This window comes from Talpa occidentalis, unplaced genomic scaffold (genome assembly GCF_014898055.3).
Source record: "Talpa occidentalis isolate TD23 unplaced genomic scaffold, MPIMG_talOcc4v2.1 talOcc4.16, whole genome shotgun sequence".
In the NCBI taxonomy this organism is placed as follows: domain Eukaryota; kingdom Metazoa; phylum Chordata; class Mammalia; order Eulipotyphla; family Talpidae; genus Talpa; species Talpa occidentalis.
In genome coordinates this window covers 47,831,437-47,849,374 of record NW_023601653.1, presented here as the reverse complement: position 1 = coordinate 47,849,374, position 17,938 = coordinate 47,831,437, and the positions used below count along the sequence as shown (strand labels likewise).

At 50.6% G+C, this 17,938-nt stretch overlaps 1 protein-coding gene across 1 annotated transcript in view; it reads right to left on the bottom strand.

Annotated features, from left to right (window-relative positions):
- Positions 1-17,670, bottom strand: part of VDR (vitamin D receptor) — a 57,360-nt gene extending 39,690 nt beyond the window's left edge. The window contains exon 1 of the mRNA XM_037514160.2: positions 17,631-17,670. The gene's annotated coding sequence lies outside the window, so the exon portion shown is untranslated. The remainder of the gene's footprint in view (positions 1-17,630) is intronic.
- Between the last annotated feature and the right edge of the window lie 268 nt (positions 17,671-17,938).

The following is a 17,938-nucleotide window of genomic DNA, read 5'->3' as shown; positions in this document are numbered from 1 at the left end:
GTGGCTGGAGAGGTAATAGGTATGAAGTGCCTGCCCCTGAACCCTGGCAAAAGGCCTTGAAACCAAACCCCAGTGGAGAACATCCAGACCCCCATCTTTGGTTTCTTGGTTTCCCAGTAGCCTGACTAGGCAGGGAAGGGTGCACCAAGGCCCTAAGGGGCCTCCTAGAATCAGACCCATTCTAGGACTGCAGCCCCATTGAGACCGTGGAGACCGGGTGCCTCCTGCTGGGATACTGCCAGCCCCTAGGGAATATCCCAGAGAGAATCTGAGCTGGGTTGGCCCACGCCCAAGGCTGTGGGTGGAGGCACACCTGAAGGGGACAGGCATGTTACTACTTCCCCCTGCTTGTACTACCAAGACCCCCCAAACCAACTATTCTTCTGGATTCTACCTCATGGCCTTATCAATCTCCTAGACTCCCTGCTGTTTCCTCAAGAAGACTGAGGTAAGAGAGCCAAGCGGTTATAGCAAGGACCATCACATTCATGTCCTCAGCCCCTGAGGTTTTCAGAAGTCAGACATGAGGTCCAGGTGGACAACCACCTTTGAACTTATGAAAGAGTTTCTTTTGTGTCAGGCTGCCAAGCTCTGCACACTTAAACTTCCTAACCCTGGGATGAGGAAGGAGCATCCCATTTCATGGATGGCACAACCAAAGTCCAGAACATTTCCAGTGACTTGCTGAGGGTCCAAGCAAGTGGCAGCACATGGGCTAAATTAGGACAGGCTGACCGCAGCGCCCAAGTGTTGCCCTCGCCACTGCCAACGCCTCCCTCCCCATGATAACCATCAGCGCAGACAACTCTTACTCCGTGCTGGGCCCTGCTCCAAATTCTTCACATCAGCTCACTCATTTAATCCTTACAACAGCCTTGTCAGGCGGGTACTGTTATCACCCCTATTTGAGGCGTGGGAAAACGAAAGCACAGAGACAATGATTGTCTTGGGGCCTGCATTTGAACCAAGGCGGTTGAGTCCACTCTGCTGCCTTCCTGAGCTCAGTCATCTCCTGCATCCTAAACCTTGACGCCCTCACTCCACTGAGTCAGAGAGGATGGAGAGAGCAAGCCCGGGTCATGAGGAAAGAGCCTATGGTGCTTTTCCTTCTCAGGCTCCTAAGATTGGGGGTGGCATGACTCAGCCAGCTCCCCTCATCAGCACCTCTTATCAGGGAAAACCCTGCCCAACAGACAGCACTCCCCTCCCCATGTGAATGTGCTCTACTGGAGGGTCCCTTTAGGAGAGATTATCTGACATTAAGGGCACAGGTCCAGGGGCATGGAAAGTGAGGCAAAGAGACTATAGAAAAAATAAAAAGGATCAGTGGAAAAAAGAGCTTAATCCCTCCCCCTTTGCAACACTCCATCCCACCCCCAATTCATGTTCTGAGTACATACAACATCCTACTGCTTTTGCTGGGGCTTCCCCAAGCACCCCCTCCTGGGTCTGCCTTAGAGATACCTGGCCCCCAGCACTGTGCCCGAGGAGCAGAAGGGGAGGAACTCAACTCTGCAGAAAGCCCCTGGCTTCCAGTCGTCCTGGGTCTGCATCCCACATCAAACCTCTGTCTGACCTTGTCTTAGCAAGAAATGAGAAGATAACATGTTCCTTCCAGTCATCAAAGCCACAAGCCCTGCCTCTCCTACACACTGCCTGTCGGTTCACACCAGCACCCGTTCCCATGGCTTCTGTACTGGCGGCATCTCAGCCCGGACCGCCTCGTGGGGTGGTGGCTACAGGGTGCTGGGGTAGAGCCCTGGGAAGGCGAAGATGGAAATGCCGCTGGCTTCACTTTACCATGTTCACCAGTCCCTCCCAGGAGTCCGGCAGCTGGTAAAACCGTGACCCTGGCCAGAGAAGCAGCAGGTAGGAGTCTGACCTCGAAGGTCTTTCTCAGCTGTGAAGGTGTGCACCCCCAAGGCTGGACTTCCCATCATCATCCGGAAATGAGATTCCCTCACTGAGCCTGCTCTCTGCTCCCTTGAGGGCCTCCAACATCTGTGCTAGTGCAAGTGGGGCTGCTCACCCTCAGATGAGTGATGTGGCCCCTAGTGGGTGCCATGGAAAAATGGAAGACTAGGAGAGGGGCTTCCCTCTGCCAGGTTGGGGCTGGATTGATCAAAACGGGGCCTTCAAAAAACTGTTGACATTGGCTCACGCTCCCACTCCTAGAGAGAAATGGAAAATTGCATGATTTCCCAGAAGAGGGAGAGAAAATTCTTCTTCCTAGAATTGGCAGAGTTATCCACACACTGGGCTCCCCGGGCGTTGGTAGGCCCGAGCCCGCCAGCCACAGCTGCCCACGTGTTCAATTGCATTCCCTTTTCTTGCTGTTTTTCATTTCATCATCCTTTTACCTCCACTCGTAGAGTGCTGAACACTGTCTGACACCCTCAATTTTTATTTACATTCTCTTTATTCTAGTGTAACACAGGATCCGCAACATCAGGCCAGCGGTGGTGCTCTTTCTGACTTCTACGCCTTCCCAACATGGGCCTTTTCCAGTCTCAGCATTGCCTCCCAGGAGAAACTGAGGGGAAGCAGAGTGAACACAAGGGAAAGTGAAGAGGAAAGTGTACTGTATAAGTAGAATTTGCCAAAGAATGTCTTAACCCCACCGTTCCCCCAGTTCCTCCACACAAAAAATATTTTAAATATGGGTAAGAACAGTTGGAAATGATGCCCAAAGTAAAACTCAGTAAATACCAATAACCCCAGAACATCTTAACAGCAAACTTATCTAGCCCAATCATCTTAAATCCCTTCTTGAATATTCTACTCTAGTATTCTTTACTATTTTTCTGCTCAAGAACTATGTCCCGCAACCACCCACTCTCTTTGGGGGCTCTATGCTAGAAGGTTCATCACACATGGATGGAACAGCCCCTGTGGTTTTCAAAGACCAACTCTTTGCAGACACTGAAGATGAACCATCTAGGTCATTTCTGGGGAAGTCTCTGGAGGACAGCCTGGGGAGGCTACCACATGGTAGCAAGTTAGGAAGAAGGCCAATTCCAAACCTACCAGCAAATTGTCATTAAAAAAAAAGAAACCAGAAAAATCTATGATGTTTATGATGTGAGTGAGGTTGCAGAGGAAGCTAGCCCGGGCTACATTTAATTTTGATTTAGACCTCATAAACCTCCCAGGTATTATCATAATTCCCACCTAGTAAGGTGGTAAATGCCAACAGTGTCAGCCTCCACTGCCTTCACCTAGAACAGTTTCCAGACCCTGAAAAGGGCTCATGGAAGGGGTTGGAAGGCTCCACCAAGACTTCCTGCCTCTTCTTTCTCTGGCTCAATTGTTTCTGGGGATGCTTGCCCCCAGTACTAAGAACACACAAAAGGTGGGCCTAACCCCTTAGTGACTGACTGATCATGGGAAATTAAATGGCCGATCACCCAGTAGTTTCCGGAAGAATTGCTCCTTATTAAAGGTGATTCTTAATAAACCTTTTGAGGTATGTACATCACCTCATAAAAGCTTTAGATTGACACCCCGAGCACTATCAGGACTTAGCAGGTCACCCACAGAACCAGGCTACAAACGCCCACCCTCCTAGCCACTCATAAGGCCATCCTGTCACTTTGGGGAGCACTGGTAGCTACTTGGAACTGAGCAGAACTTTGAGGCAGAACCCACGAAGACTAACAGTAGGGTAGGAGATACAAAGGTTACTAAGATATATTTCCACTTCTTATTGATTATTCCTACAAGCTGCTTTTTTCCAGTGGAAACTCTGCCCTCAGCTTTGTCAACAAGATTGCTAGGTTGATTACTGCTCTCCAGGTAACAGGCAGGCCATGCTCTGTCACTACCGGAAGGCGTGGGCAGCCACAGCAGCCTGCGGAACATAGGGAATCAGCATGTTCAATAAGCTTCAACCCAGTCTTTCTGGCTTTAGAGCTGAAAAAACAGACCATTAGGAGGGAAGTGACTGGTCCGCGGTCACACAAGGAAGAGTGCCTCTCCACCCCTTCCCCCCGCCCCCGCCCTGGCCAGGTCCCAATGGTTCACCATTAGCCTAAGCAGCTTTTGGGGGGATAGTGTGACCTGAGAGAGTAGTGGGTCCCGGCCATGTCATACTGGCTCCATCCTCACAAGTCGTTGCAGAGAAACACAGCAGCAGGCAGGGCTAATGCATTCATTACCGCCTGACCACCTCTAGCTCCTGGTTCCAGCCTCCCTCCTGAAGAAATGGACAAGGACTGAAGACAGTCAGGGGATATTTTAGAGTCCTGACCTGCCTGAATTTTTCCACTTGTGGGTGGCTCTCCTAGGGTACTAGGATGGGGGTACCTCCCTGGGGAGTCAGTCACACTTGATGGGATAAAGAGGCTCTGTCCAGTGACTTGGAGACCAAAGAATAGAAACCAAAGCAGCCCAACAGGAAAGCACCAGGAATACAGGGGAGTGAGTGTAGTCTTCTAGGGAGACCAAACCCTTGCTATTGCTGGCTGATAGAGTTGGGATTAATAGGCTACATGGGATTTTCCTTCATTTTCTTAAGCCCTAAGGGCAACAGGAGAGCCACTTCTTTCTCCCAAGTCATTCCTGAGCCCTAGATCCTGCCAACTCCAAGATATTTGGGATTCTTGGCATCAGATCCCCCACTTACCTATACAACCACGTATGCCAGCCTGATACTCTTGGCTACCTACCATCTAGCATCCCCCAAAGCCTATCCTGTGTCCACACCTACAAATAGGGACTCGATAGTACCTGGGTCACAGCGCTGTAGTGGGGACCAATGACAGCGTAGTACTCAACGCCACACCTGGTGCACTGGACGCTTTAAATTAGCTCACGTTATTAGAGCTGTAACTGGTATAAGTATGACCATGGCCTGGAAAACAAGAATACTTGCAGAGTGGCGGGGAAGCCTGCTCACTGTCCTAAATGCTGCACCCTGAACTAACATTGCCCAAAAAGCCACATTTCTGCTGAAGTGAGAAAAAAACTAACTACCCCACCCATTGACTATGGCTTCCAAAAATCTGGCTACTCAGAGTGGGGAGAAATTGACCATTCAAATCTCTTCTCCAACATACAGAGAGGTGAGGTATAAACCTGGACTTTTCTTTCACCAGGAAGTTAAGGGGTGGCCTCTCACATTGCCACTGGTCACGAAGCCCTCCTCTCCATCACCGTGCCTTCCCCTGGCTCACCGGTGCCTCCCCCTCTTCATCATCTAGGGCTTGTCCTGCATCTGCCAACCATCTGCTCATCCCCAGGTAGGACCTGAATGTCAGCAGCCCACAATGCCCCCATCTGTTAGCAGGGCAGTGGGCTTCCTCATCCACCACTCCAGCAGCAGAAGGCAGAGCTGGGAGACTGAGGCAGATGCCACTCGGCTGGAACCAGGAGGCTGTTGTCACTCTGGAAGCAGGGAGGCCTGAGTGGTCCTGGCCTGGACACTGACTGACTCTGGCTCAGTGGGCCTGGACTTCAGACAGCCCCTGGCTCTCAGAGGCCAGGGAAGACCAAGTGCTCTGGAATTAGGTTTTGAAGCCTATGTCAGATTCAGTGAAGGGTTCCAGAGCCCAGTGAGACAGGCAAGCCTGGATAACTCTCTAGCAGGTAGCTCCAGTCCAGGAGGGCTGACTAACCCAGAGGTCTCCTTTCTTAGGGTTATTAGCAAGGGGTGGACACGGCATGCTGGAGCTCCTCGTGGCATGGGGCAAGAGGCGAGGTTCCCACCTATTTTAGAATGTGGCAGTTATCGTCCCAAGATGACACTGGCTGCTCCTCAGTTTCAGATTCAAAATGCTCTCCCCCTAAAGAGCTTTTCCAAGGTTTTCATTTGGCCAGGATTCCAGCTATCCTTCTCATATAGTCCTCTTGGAGACCCCTTGGGGGGCCAGAGAGGCTGCAGCATTTCTCCTTGGCTCCCACCACAGTGGATATGGGCTCTGGCCTCTGGCGCCTTGTCTCTGACAGTGGCCCCTGCCTAGTTTTAGGCAGCAACAAGGTAGTTCCTACACTAGAAGTGAGAGACACAATGGTAAGCAAGACCCAGACCTAGCTTCCTTGAAGCCTATGGTCCACTGGGGGAGACAGGCAGGAGCCCATGCTTCAGTGTGATCCATACTAAGACGCAGGTGGCACAGTTGTAAGGTGGGCACGGAGAGTCCCGCAGGGTGAGGTAGAGATTCCAGCCTTTAGAGGAGGACACATCCCAGCTCCTCAAATGAGACAGGGAGGATGCAAAAGTTAACATGATTGTGGTGAAGAGGGGATGAGGGTTCCAGGCAGGTAATACCACCTGTGCAAAGGCTGAGAGGCAAAAGGGAAGAGGTGTGCTGGAGGCAGAGTAGCAAGTTCAGAACAGCTGGAAAGAAAGGGCACCAGAAAGGGATAAACCAACCCTCCACTCTCATCCTAAAGACCTGCAGGAAGTAGATTCCATCCTTACCTCTATCAAGTACTTTTTCTAGTAAACCCATTGAGTCTTGAAAACAATGAACTATATTTTAGTGACATTTTGAAACTAAGACTTTCAGACTCCATTCAGATTCCCTTTCAACTTGAATTGATCTTAAACTTTGGAAAGAATATTAAAACAGGCCTCTGTCCCACTGGTTCGTTGAAAAAGGATCCCAGGGTCAGCGAAGCCACAGGCCTCATCTGCACACAGCTGAGGCCCCAGCCTGTGCACAGCTGGACTCCTGACCTGACACTCCTTTGGGGGAATCCTTTACCTGGAAATAGGACCAGTGGCAATTGAGTTGGTAGGGATAACTTGAGGAGAGAGTTCTAGAAAGTTCAACCCAAATGACTAGGGAAAAAATATGTTTGTAGGAGAAAACCATCAGGAGGAATAAAAGGTTTCACAAGTACAGGTGGAAGCTGATGAACAATTCAGCTGTACATCACCAGCCCCGCCCAGAGTGCATCCAGTCCAGGGTGCATCTATCTGTTCAGGGTGACCAGATACGGTTGCAGGGACCACAGAGCTAGTGCGTCCCCAAGCTGGCCCCACCTGGCCACTCGGCACACCCCTGTCTCTCTCTCTCTCACTTCCTCGTTGTCAGGAACTATGCTAAGGAAAGACATCAGGCACACACAGTGCTCCAAAGACGTCTATGTGCAGATGTCCACACTCACCGCTGGCCGTCACACAAGTCCAGCCTTCCCCTTCTTCCAATGTTTTAAGCCCAGGTGTCCTGAGCTGTGTGCAAAGTGGAATGAGTAGCTGTCTTTGTCCTAACCTCTGGGGTCCAGGCTCTAGTCCCTCTTCCAGGCTCTATCCTTCCACAGGGATTAGATCCCTGTCCGTGGATCTTCCTCTTCCTTGTGTTCTTTAGTACCCAGAGGCAAAGATGGAACAGATTTGCTGCACAAATCATTTTCAATGCCGGTGGCATTGAAGGCCAGGGTTTCCTGGAGAACCATTTGGTTCTCACCTCTACAGTGAGTTGTCGGCGGCCCTTCCCCCCATCACTAAGAAGGAACTTGAAGGGCCGTCTCAGGGCCTTGGCTCAATTAAAGGAGATGCGGGTGAAACTACTCCCGCTAGCTGGTGTGTGTGTGTGTGTGTGTGTGTGTGTGTGCACCCAGGCAGCAGGCCTTGCTGCCACTCAAACTGCCCTCTGGGCAGCACTGAGGGGAGGAGGCGGGTGCTGTGCCCACAGCGGGGAGAGATGACAGTCTCTCCACCCACTGTTTCCCCTTAGCTCCTCCACCCCTTACATTTCCCAGAACCCCCCCTGACCTGAAAATTAAGCCTGCACAGGCTGTTCAGTAGCTCTGATGAAGCTGAACAGAGATGAGAAAGCTTACTTAGGGTGAGCTACTTGCTGCCCAGTTTGGGAACAAGAGCTCAGGGTGACAGGGAAGGAGAGGAGATTTAGACAAGGAGAGGAGGCCTGGCCATCCATCATTTTGGGGCTTGCCCATGTCCACACTGTACTCCCAGAGCAGGACGTTAGTCAAACCCCAGGGGCCTAGGACTTAGTGGCTGCCCCACATGCCCTATGTGGGTGCCAGGGGTAGTGAGGGCACCAGAGCAGGACCCCTGGCACACAATGGTCAGTCCTTTGTGGTGGCTTCATTCTTATAGCATGGAGGGAAGAAGAAAACACTGCTGTTTACCCAGCCTCAGAAGAGAATTCAATCTAAGCCAATTTGTGAGCCTCATAGGACTGCTGCATCAGCTGAGACAAAATACTTAAGATGTGTCGTAAAAATTATTATACTTATAAAAATGTCAGTATTTCACTGTTATTTCCCCAAGTACTTAAGTGGAAGAGTAGGTGGGCTAAAGTCAGGGGAAAGTAGAAGACTGAAAAAACATTTTGAAGTATAGATGAAGCCTGAGGTCCTCACAACCTTTGAGAGCCCAAAGGCTTTACATCATGCTTAATAAGCATCTCTCACTGCCTATCAAATCCATTCCAATTTTTTTTTTTGGCCTAAAAACCCTTTCCTTGAGTGTTAGTTTCCTTTTTATTTCTACACAGAAGTTTCCTTTTAATACCAATAGGAAAATATTTGCTAGAAGACAGAGTGGGAGAGGCAGGAGGGAGAGAGAGAGGAAAGGAGAGGGTTTGACGTGGAGTATCTTTAGACTGGAAGATTTCATTGTGCAGCAGAGAGACACACTGCATGTCCAGTGTCATCACGCCTGGAGTGCTGCCCTGAGGGGGTCCTTCGAACCTTTCATAAGTAATTCCATATATGCAAGGATTGTCCTGCTCCCATTCAAGTACCAGGTCATCACATATGTAAGACCCACCAGAGGACTCCCCAGGGGCCTGCAGGCCAAACCTAACCCACCATCCCGCCCACCACCACAACTTTTTTTAATTAGTTGTCAATATCTAAAATAACAAAGAGTTCATTTTTGAAAAAAAAATATGTACAACCTACTTTAAAGAATGGGTTAATCTGGCCACATAGGGCCAGTTCTAGTGGCATGCTTGCTAGCCTGAGGGAGGACCATCTCTCCAGGCCAGGCTTGCGCCCTCGGTCATTTCCATAGGCTTCCATTCTTCCAACCTCACTCATTTCCCACCTGCCCTGGCCTCCCAGAAGCAACCCACAGGGACAGTGGGGCACTGTGGTCAGGGTACATGGTCAGAAGCATTCTGCCTGGGTCAAAACCTGACTCCCCTCCTGCCAACTGCTTTGTGACCAGACCAGTGACTGGAGCAATATCTATCTCATAGGTCAGTGACAATTAAGAGAGGGAACATGCAAGGACCTCAACATGGTCCTGCACTATACAGCTGGGGAAATGACAGGGAAGAATGCATGTGAGTTGCCTGTTAAAGATGGTTTAGCCACACAGAGCAATTGCGCTTTAGCTGTCCTTTCTGGCTTAGTGGGCTTGGCCAATTATCTACCTCCACCCAATGAACACTTAGTGCTTGAATCTGTGATTTGTAGGGTATTAGATTGATGGCGACACTTTAAAGATGGGATTCAGATCTGTCCTCCGGGGCTCACAGCACATGGGGAAGTGGACAGCTGAACAGCCATGCATCCTCAGGTAGAATTACACACAAGGCCCACCCTCTTGCCCTCTCTGACCATCAGGAATTTGGCATTCAGAGAGGCTCATCTGACTCTCCTTCTACTAGGTTGCAAACCTTTCTGGAGCTTCACTGAGAGACCCATTGGCAAATTAGCTCCACTTCACCTCCAGTTTCTAAGCCTGCATTCTTGATTTCTTCCACTGCACACAGTTCAACATAATTCAGTGTCAACAAAGCCATTCAGATCTCAAATGGAGTTCATTATAATGGAATTTTACCTGAGGCAGCCCATCCCCCACTTCTTAGCATCATGGCACCCAAGATGTTGGTTTGCTTGCCAAAAATTAGGCTGGGCAGAAGTAACTTCCCGCCCCTGGCACAAGTCCGAAAATTCAGAGCCATTTGGAACAAAGAACTCTGCCCTGGAGGTGTTTTTCAGCATCATCCTGGCCAGCCTAAAACTGCCCCATTTGCTCTCCACTGCCACAACCTGCTGCCTCTTCTCCAGCTTTCCTCAGACAGGAGGAGCAGAGAGTAAGCTGAGGCACCAGCACACTGCAGGAAGGTAGAGTTCAGGGCAGGGAGGAAGGGGAATATATCCTGGTCATAGAAAAACCTAACTTAGGAGCTTGATGACTCTGGGCAAGAAATTTATTTTCTTGAGCATCAGTTTCCTGTTCTGTGAAATGGGCATAATAATATTATCTACCTCATAGGACTGTTGAGGGGCTTGAATGAGAAAGTATATCAAAAACATTTAACATAGTGCCTGAACAGAGTCAGTTAAAATAACCCTGGCTTATAATTGCTAGCTATTATAGATATGTTAGCTTCACAAGGGTCAAAAGTTGGTGCAAAGAGACACCGGGCGGAGTTGGGAGTAGGGGAAAGTTGAAGAAAAAGTGGGACCAGGCCGGGGCAGAGGTGCTCACCGGTCACAGGAGCTGACCGGGTGGGTAAGTGCAGGACTGTGGGCTGGGGTGGCCCATGTAGCTACACACCTAGCCACATTCTTTTGCTCTGTGGGAAGCTGGATGGCTGGGCAGTTGGCTTTTATTTGGCTGCAAGGACACAGGGTGTATCTAACGCCTCTGAAACTCGGCATCCCCAAGCAGGGTGTCTGACTCTTGGGACACCTATAAGCCTATAATCCTACAAGTCAGTGGTTATTGGGAGTGAGGAGATTCTCTGTGGGCATTGTGCCCCTTTCCACATGGTACCTTCTCTGTACACACCCTCTCCCACAGTCCTCTGGACACACCCTTTAACTGCCCCCCCCCTCTGCCCAGCCCCGACACACAACATTTCTCCAATAAATCAGAGTCAAAGAACAAGTCCTCTGAACAGTTGGTCAGTGGAGACTGACACTTCAGTTTACGTTACCTGATCACAAATGATCATGAGGCCTGTACAAAAATAATTCCCATCCCTGTCCCCCACCTCATGTACTCTGCCTAGCTAGACATACATGGTTCTGATATTTCCATGTCTTTTTCTCAAAATCAGTGCCAAAGGAAAATGTACATCCCTTCCAACCCACTTGACAAAAATGCAATTTGTGGACATTACTGAGCACCCACTATGTGTTCAGAGCTACCACCGGGCTCTTGATTGAACTGAGCAGAATGCCAAGTGTTGGAGAGAACATGGAACCTTGGAACCACTCACCCACTATAGTGGATGCCCAGAGCAGGACTTCAAGCCTGCCTGGAGACCCTGCCAGGGCTCCGCACCAGCCTGTGGCATGAGTGGGGTTACCTGTGCATAACAATCGCAGAAGCACATCTAGAAGCCAGAAACCAAGAGCTTAGGTGGACAACACACAGATGTTTATAGCTAAAAGGGATTTCAAAAGGTTAGTACAACTTTGTCATTTTAGACATGAAGTCTGTATCAAATGTTAAAAGGATGGGGAACAATAAGAACTTTTACCCTTGCTAACAGGGGGTGAATGTTCTGTGCCGTAGAGCAATGCCAAACGTGGGCATCCATGCCCAGCAACTCTGCTCCTAGGGGTGCCCTCAGTGTCCCCATGCATGCATCAGGAAACAAGCACATGTTCCCACAATTACTATCCTGATAGCCCCAAAACAACTCAAAATTCCACCAAAAAAGGAGGATGTGAAAATCATGGCATAGTCTCACAATGGAACGATACAGAACTGTGAGAACTAAGGGCCACAATACCAGGCAACACAACGCAGGAACCCCAGGAACGTGACCCTGAGTGAGAAAAGTCATCTCAGGAAACACACATACATGTAAACTCCAAACCATGCACAACTAAACAATATATTGTTTTGTGATGTGTACATACATGAAACAGCATAATGAAAGGCAAAACAATAATGAACTAAAATTAAAAATAGCAGTTACTATGGGGTGATGAGTAAGGAAGGTGATGCAAATGGGAAGAGGAAGAGACTTTTAAGGTGCAGTAAATGTTCTGCTCTGAACCTTGGTGGTGGGCGCGGGGTACAGCACGTGGCTCTGTACACGTGAGCATACTGTATGCTCTGGCGCGTCCCATACATTCCACAGCTTGAGAAAAACAATAGACAAAAAGAATCAAAGAAACTGAGTCCTGGAGAGGATGAATAACTTCTCAAGTTCATCAGCTAACAAATGACTGAAAGAGAAATCAACTTAGTGGACTGAGTGCCAGGACATAGAGGGCCTGTCACAACGATGGATTTCTGGGCTAACAAATTTGAAAACAATTGAAAGAGTATTCTTCTCACTGTTAAATTGCCAGCGTCTTGAATAGTATCTGGCACACAGTAGGCCCTCGACACGTATCTACTGAATGGCTGTCTGCACATGTCTTTGCAGGGCCTGCTTCATGCCAGGAACCTGACTTATATCATCTCTAATTCTCATACAACTGTACAAGGGAGTTATTATTATTCCCAGTTTACAGATAAGGAAACTGAGATTCAGAGATATTAAGAAACTTGCCCGAGGTCACAAGCTAGAAAGTGACAAAATCAGGATTTAAGTTCGAGTTTGTCTAACACCCTGTGGGTGTTTCGCCTCTCCACCAGGCTGCTGGAACAGCTCCTGACAGCACTCCCTGAAATTTCAGTTAAAAACCCAGGGACCTGGCACCACAGCTGAGGGGGCGGGCTGGGTGCGCTCCTCCCCTCTTGTCTCTGACTCTGCGATTTGAAGCGGTTTGGACTGCCGGTCGAGGGCCAGCAGGCCCTGCAGAGCAGCCATGCTTGACTGCCGCCACAGGAAGACTGCTGAGTCTTTTTAAATCTTGGTTTCCCCACATCCATGCTGGAAAGAATAATAGTGGCTTGCACCAAAGAGGAGGTGTGAGAATTAAAGGGCCACATGTCAGGGCTATGAGAGGAGTCGGTTTCTCCTTCCAGGAGTGTTCCTTGAGGGATAACCAGGAAGAAAGAGGCAATGGTGAGAACAGTTTCCAGCTGGCCAGTAGGAAAATGGCCCTTTTTTCCCTTGGTGCACTTGGCACAGTTTATCAATAAAGTGGCTTGTTTGAAATAGAAAAAGTGTTCTTATTTACCTCTCAGACCATTCAAACCTTATTCCATCCTAGGCAATCTGTCCACAAGGAGCTAACTCTCTCTGCTTCTTATCTGCTGTTTCTACCCCAGTAAGGCACCCAAGGCTGCTGGAGAGGCTCCGAGGCCTGTGGGTGCTGACAAAGGGAGCCTCCAGCTGAAAGGCCACTGTTCCCAGAGTAACCTTTGAAAAAGCCAACTTGCTCTCAGGTCAACTTATTCCAACTAGTCAGTAATGTAACCCTGTCACTCACACGCATTCATTTCAGGCTTATTATGTACACGGCATGGCCTGAATGCCCTGTGGCTACTGGGGAATGCAGAGGTGACAGGGTTCTAGAGTGAGACAGACCCAAGCAGGAGTCTTCTCCTTGACATGTTGTTGAACCCCACCAACCCTCCATTTCCTCTGTGTAACAGAAGTGTGACAGTGACCGTGGTCTGTATCGCGTGGCTGTGGCAGGTGCAGGAGGCTGCAAACACAGGCGCCCAGCAGCACCTGGATAAGTGAGTGGAGGGAGGAGCTGTTCCTGGAGCTGCAACTCCAGTGCCAGCAGGTGGCACACACTGGACCTGTGTGTCACTGGCAAGGCCTTGGGTCTCATGGGTACCCCTCAGTGCCTGGAATGTCATGCCTTGCGTAACACTCAGACTTCAACCTGTCATAGAGGCCTACAAGGGCAGCATTTCCAGGGAGCCACTGCTGGGTCCTGCCCAAACTCTGCTTTCCCGCGAGTGCAGCTGCCCACGCCTTGCTCAGGACCAGGACTCTCCCCTGCGCAGAATGGGGACTTTGTGTGGCATTTGGTCTGGGAACACTGCTTGGTCTATTCCTTGGACCTGCAGGGCAGGTTTGTAATAGCATGACACACACTCAGACTCCCTGGGCATGGCTGCTTCTGCCTCTTGCTCTGCCCCTTACGGAGCAGCCACCCCCTGTGTGCCCCTACAAGCCAGGGGGTCTCAGCTCCCTACCCACTCCTCATGAGTCACTTCAATGGGTGCAACTTCCTAAGATGTCTTCTCTTGCCCTTTTCATTTATGGGTGATGAGAGGGACTTCCTCCTACCAGAATAGTCAGAGGCACCAAGGAGTGCCCCCTCTCCACACCAGCACCTCAGTTACTCACAAGTTGGACCTCTGGGGACTCTCCAGGGAGCCTGTCCTGAGCATCTGGACCATGACCACAAGGACTGAGCACCCCAAAGGGAGTGCAGTTTCTCTTCCACATGTCACCACGCAGGATGCAGTCACTGCCAGCAACGTCTGTATTTTGGGTTGAGCAAGAACCATCTGTCCCCACCCCAGACCATTTCCCCAATACTCTGACCAGACTGGGAGTCAAATGCCAGTGTCCAAGGGAACTGACTCCGTCTCTTGCTCTGATGTGACCTCTACTTTGCTATCATCTCCTGGGAACCTGATTATAAGAGACCTGTATCCTTTATCCATAGGGGCAACAGTTTTCCTCCCCTTCCTTTACAGCTAGACTTGCTTATGGGATAATGCAGCCCCTGGGGGTCTGGGATGCTGAATGGATAAAACAAAGAGGCTGCAGATATGGGGAGGAGGGAAGAAGAAGCATGAGACCCAGTGTTGGCTCCATTATAAACCCCAGTTCCCCCAGAGGAGCTGAAAGGGGAGTTGGCAGGGTGCCCTATCCCTGTCTGAGGTAGGGGTTGGGCAGGAAAACCAAAGGTGAGACCAGTCCCAGATGTGGTAGGCTGGGAGCAGTGTTGCCCTCGGGGAAAAGCCTGGAGTTGACTGATAACACCAGAGAGCAGGCTGGGGTGCTGGGGTGCTGACCTGCCCTCAGAATTAAGTTATCCCCATCTCCCCTCACCATTAAGCTCCACCACCATCTTCCCCTACTCATTAACTCATCACCCCACATCCCACCTGCCCCCTGCCACCTTCCTTTCTGTGACCTCCAGGTTTGGAGAAGAGCTCACTAAAATGACTAACTTTCAGTTTTCCCAGAACAGTTTCAACTTATGTATATTGTCTGGACATAACCATTAATAGCACCTTCTTCCACTCTCAAAGTTTGGCCAATAAATTATATGGTCACTCTCTGGCACATCCAGCAGGGCACTGACATAAGAGAGGATCAAGGGGATTGAAAAAGCCTAAATAAAAGTGAGGCCCAGTTGGATACGCTCAGAGCTGGACAGTAATGGCCGAAGAGGGCATGAGCTGCTGTCTACCCTGGGGCTCAGACCATCTTGGGGGAGAGACATGGGTTCTCTTCCTGTCATCCTGTGGGTTCTCTTCCTGTCATCCCTGAAGGGGTCAAGCACCATGTGGGCACACATAAGGCTCTTAATCAAACCTTGTCATTTACTTACTCCCCTCTACCTGCTTCTAGAACAGCCTTGCAGCAGGGGCAAGTTGAAGGCTGGAATCTTACAGTGCATACCAGCCAGCAACAAACCAAAGTATCATCCCAGCTCAGATTTCCAAGTGCTCCTGACTCTGGCTTTCTGGCCACTAGAACACAACCGCTCGACCTGGGTAATAGCAAGCTCAATGCAAATGTTCTAGAGGCAGATATCAGCCAGGATGGTTATTGCCTTTTTAGGATGTATAGTGAAGACTGAGTTGAACGCTCTCTCTTGTCTTGGATACCACTTGATCAAGCCCACTACGCCCCATGCCTTCCTCTAAGCTTAGAAGACACTGGCTATTTGTTCAGGGACTAGAACCTGGGGAACCAGGAGGTCCTTTTGGTGCATCTTCTAGGATTTAATCCCCAAAAGAGCTCAGATCTGAGGTTAAATGGGGGCGGTGGGGAGACTGAATACCAACAACCAGGGCACCCCGAATAGCACCAGATTTATACACAAATGCTGCCTTAGCTAGAGAGATGTGAAGAGCAGAGAAAGCTTCCTGTCTTCGTCTCTTTCTTTTCAAATCTTTTGCTCTGCGAAGGTCCAAGTCATGGCTGATCTGGGACCAGTCAAACCAAAGCCGCGGGACACAGGCAGAGCACAGACATGAATTCCCCAGCTTTCTGCAGTTTGAGTCAGCCTGGCTATGGATTCTTCTCAAATGCATCCAGAGAAACCACTGAGTGGAGGACAATGGTCTCTAGGGCCACTCTCTACTCAAGGATCTGAGAACCAAAACAAAAGCCAGAGAGAAATTTGTGGCCTTACTGCCTCCTGGTTTGGCTGCATACCAGTCCTGACATAGTTCAGATGGGCCCAGGATCCCCTCTAGCACTAGGGGATGAACAAGGAAGTTTCTCCAACACACAACACTCATTTCATAGAGCTGAGGCTCCAGTATCCAGTCATCCCATTTCCACCTCAGCAAACTATCCCCACTTCCCAGCCTGGGTTATAACCTTCCCTGACATCAACATGACTTCCCTTGTCCCAGAACCTTCCTGACTTCTTCTGCACAAACACCTCACTGACAGAGATGGGCTGCCAACGAGATCACTGGGGTAAAATGGAGGGAAGAGTTGAAAAATGCAGCGTTGGAAAACAACTCCTAATCCTGGGAGAAGGAATTATCCACCCCTTTCCATAATCATAGTTGCGTTGAGTGCCCAAAACCCTGGCCCTGCCACCGCTGACCATGAAGAAGATAGCCTTCCAGCAGGGAGCGGAGCAGAGTTGAACTCTGCCCAGGAGAGCTTCTGCAATGCTCAGAAAATGCCTGCCCAAGTGCTTGCCTGGGCTCTGGCCCCTCTGGCTGCAACTGAGCCCAGACAGGAGGCTGACTCACTCACCACACGGAGGAGGAGGAAGAGGAGGAGAAAGAGGAGGAGGAGATGCGGGAAGGGCCTGTGCTCAGAGACCCATGACTCCTCCAGCTCGGGATGAGGGGTCTCTGTCTCAGCGTTCCATGGGGGGTGGGACGTACTGTGTCTGCTGCTCCCAGGAGACCACATGTTATTCCTTCCTAGATATTTTCCCTAAATACTCCTCATCCAACACACTCAGATGTGGGGCCTCACTCCCCAAACAGAAGCTACTCCCTGAGCCCCCGGTCTATTAGATGCTTGCCCTTGAGTTCTTCCAGATATCCATAGACAAGTCTTCTGAAAAAATTAATCCAGAACATTAGGGCAAGTTAGGTTTAAAATTATTGGTGTCTAAAAAATAAAGTCAAGAAAGGAAAAGAACAGGAAAAAAAACCCTCAACTTAAAAGGTCCAACTCCACTGTCGCAGGTGACCATACCTGGGTCCTACCCGTTAGTAAGGCTGGACACTCCACCGCAGACCTCAGTGCTATCGGCCGCAGCGGCCGCCAGTCTCTCCCATCTTATTCCTCCGCTCCAAGCCAAGGAGCCCGACAGAGAAAGGAAAGAAATGTTTCTCGTTGCCCAAGTGCTGAGCACTGTGCTAGCAGAGCATTCCTGCACTCGGCTGCCTGAGCATCGAGCAGGTCGCTGCTCCTTTTGCCATCCTGGAGCGAACTTTCAGCTCTTAGACTTCAGTGCCCCCAGCCTCATGGCACCACAGCCCAGATCTCACTCGCCAGATTTGCTTGGCGACTTAGACGCCAGTGCTCACACCGGGCACTCGGGCCCGGTACCCCGGACGCCCCCACCCCGAGCCAGTCCGGTCCTGGGACTCCTTCCCCGCCGCCCCCGGTCCGCACCTGGTTCGGCTGGTGGGCACGCGGCTCCGCGCTCCGGGCGTCCGGGGCTCCGCGGCTGCCTTTTGACAAGCAGAGGCAGCCCAGCACCTGGCCCCGCCCACGCCCCGCCCCGCCGCCCCGCCCCGCCCACAGGTCCAGGCTCCTGCCCACAGCTCCCGCGGCGCCGCGACCATCTTAGCTTGGAACCAACCACCGCGCAGGGGCGGGAGGCTGCGGTCCTCCACGACGGCCGTCCTGGGGCAGGGCTCGCTTCTGCCCTCGCGCGCGAGAGGTCTCGATGATTCTGTGGCGCAAAACCCGCGCTGCTG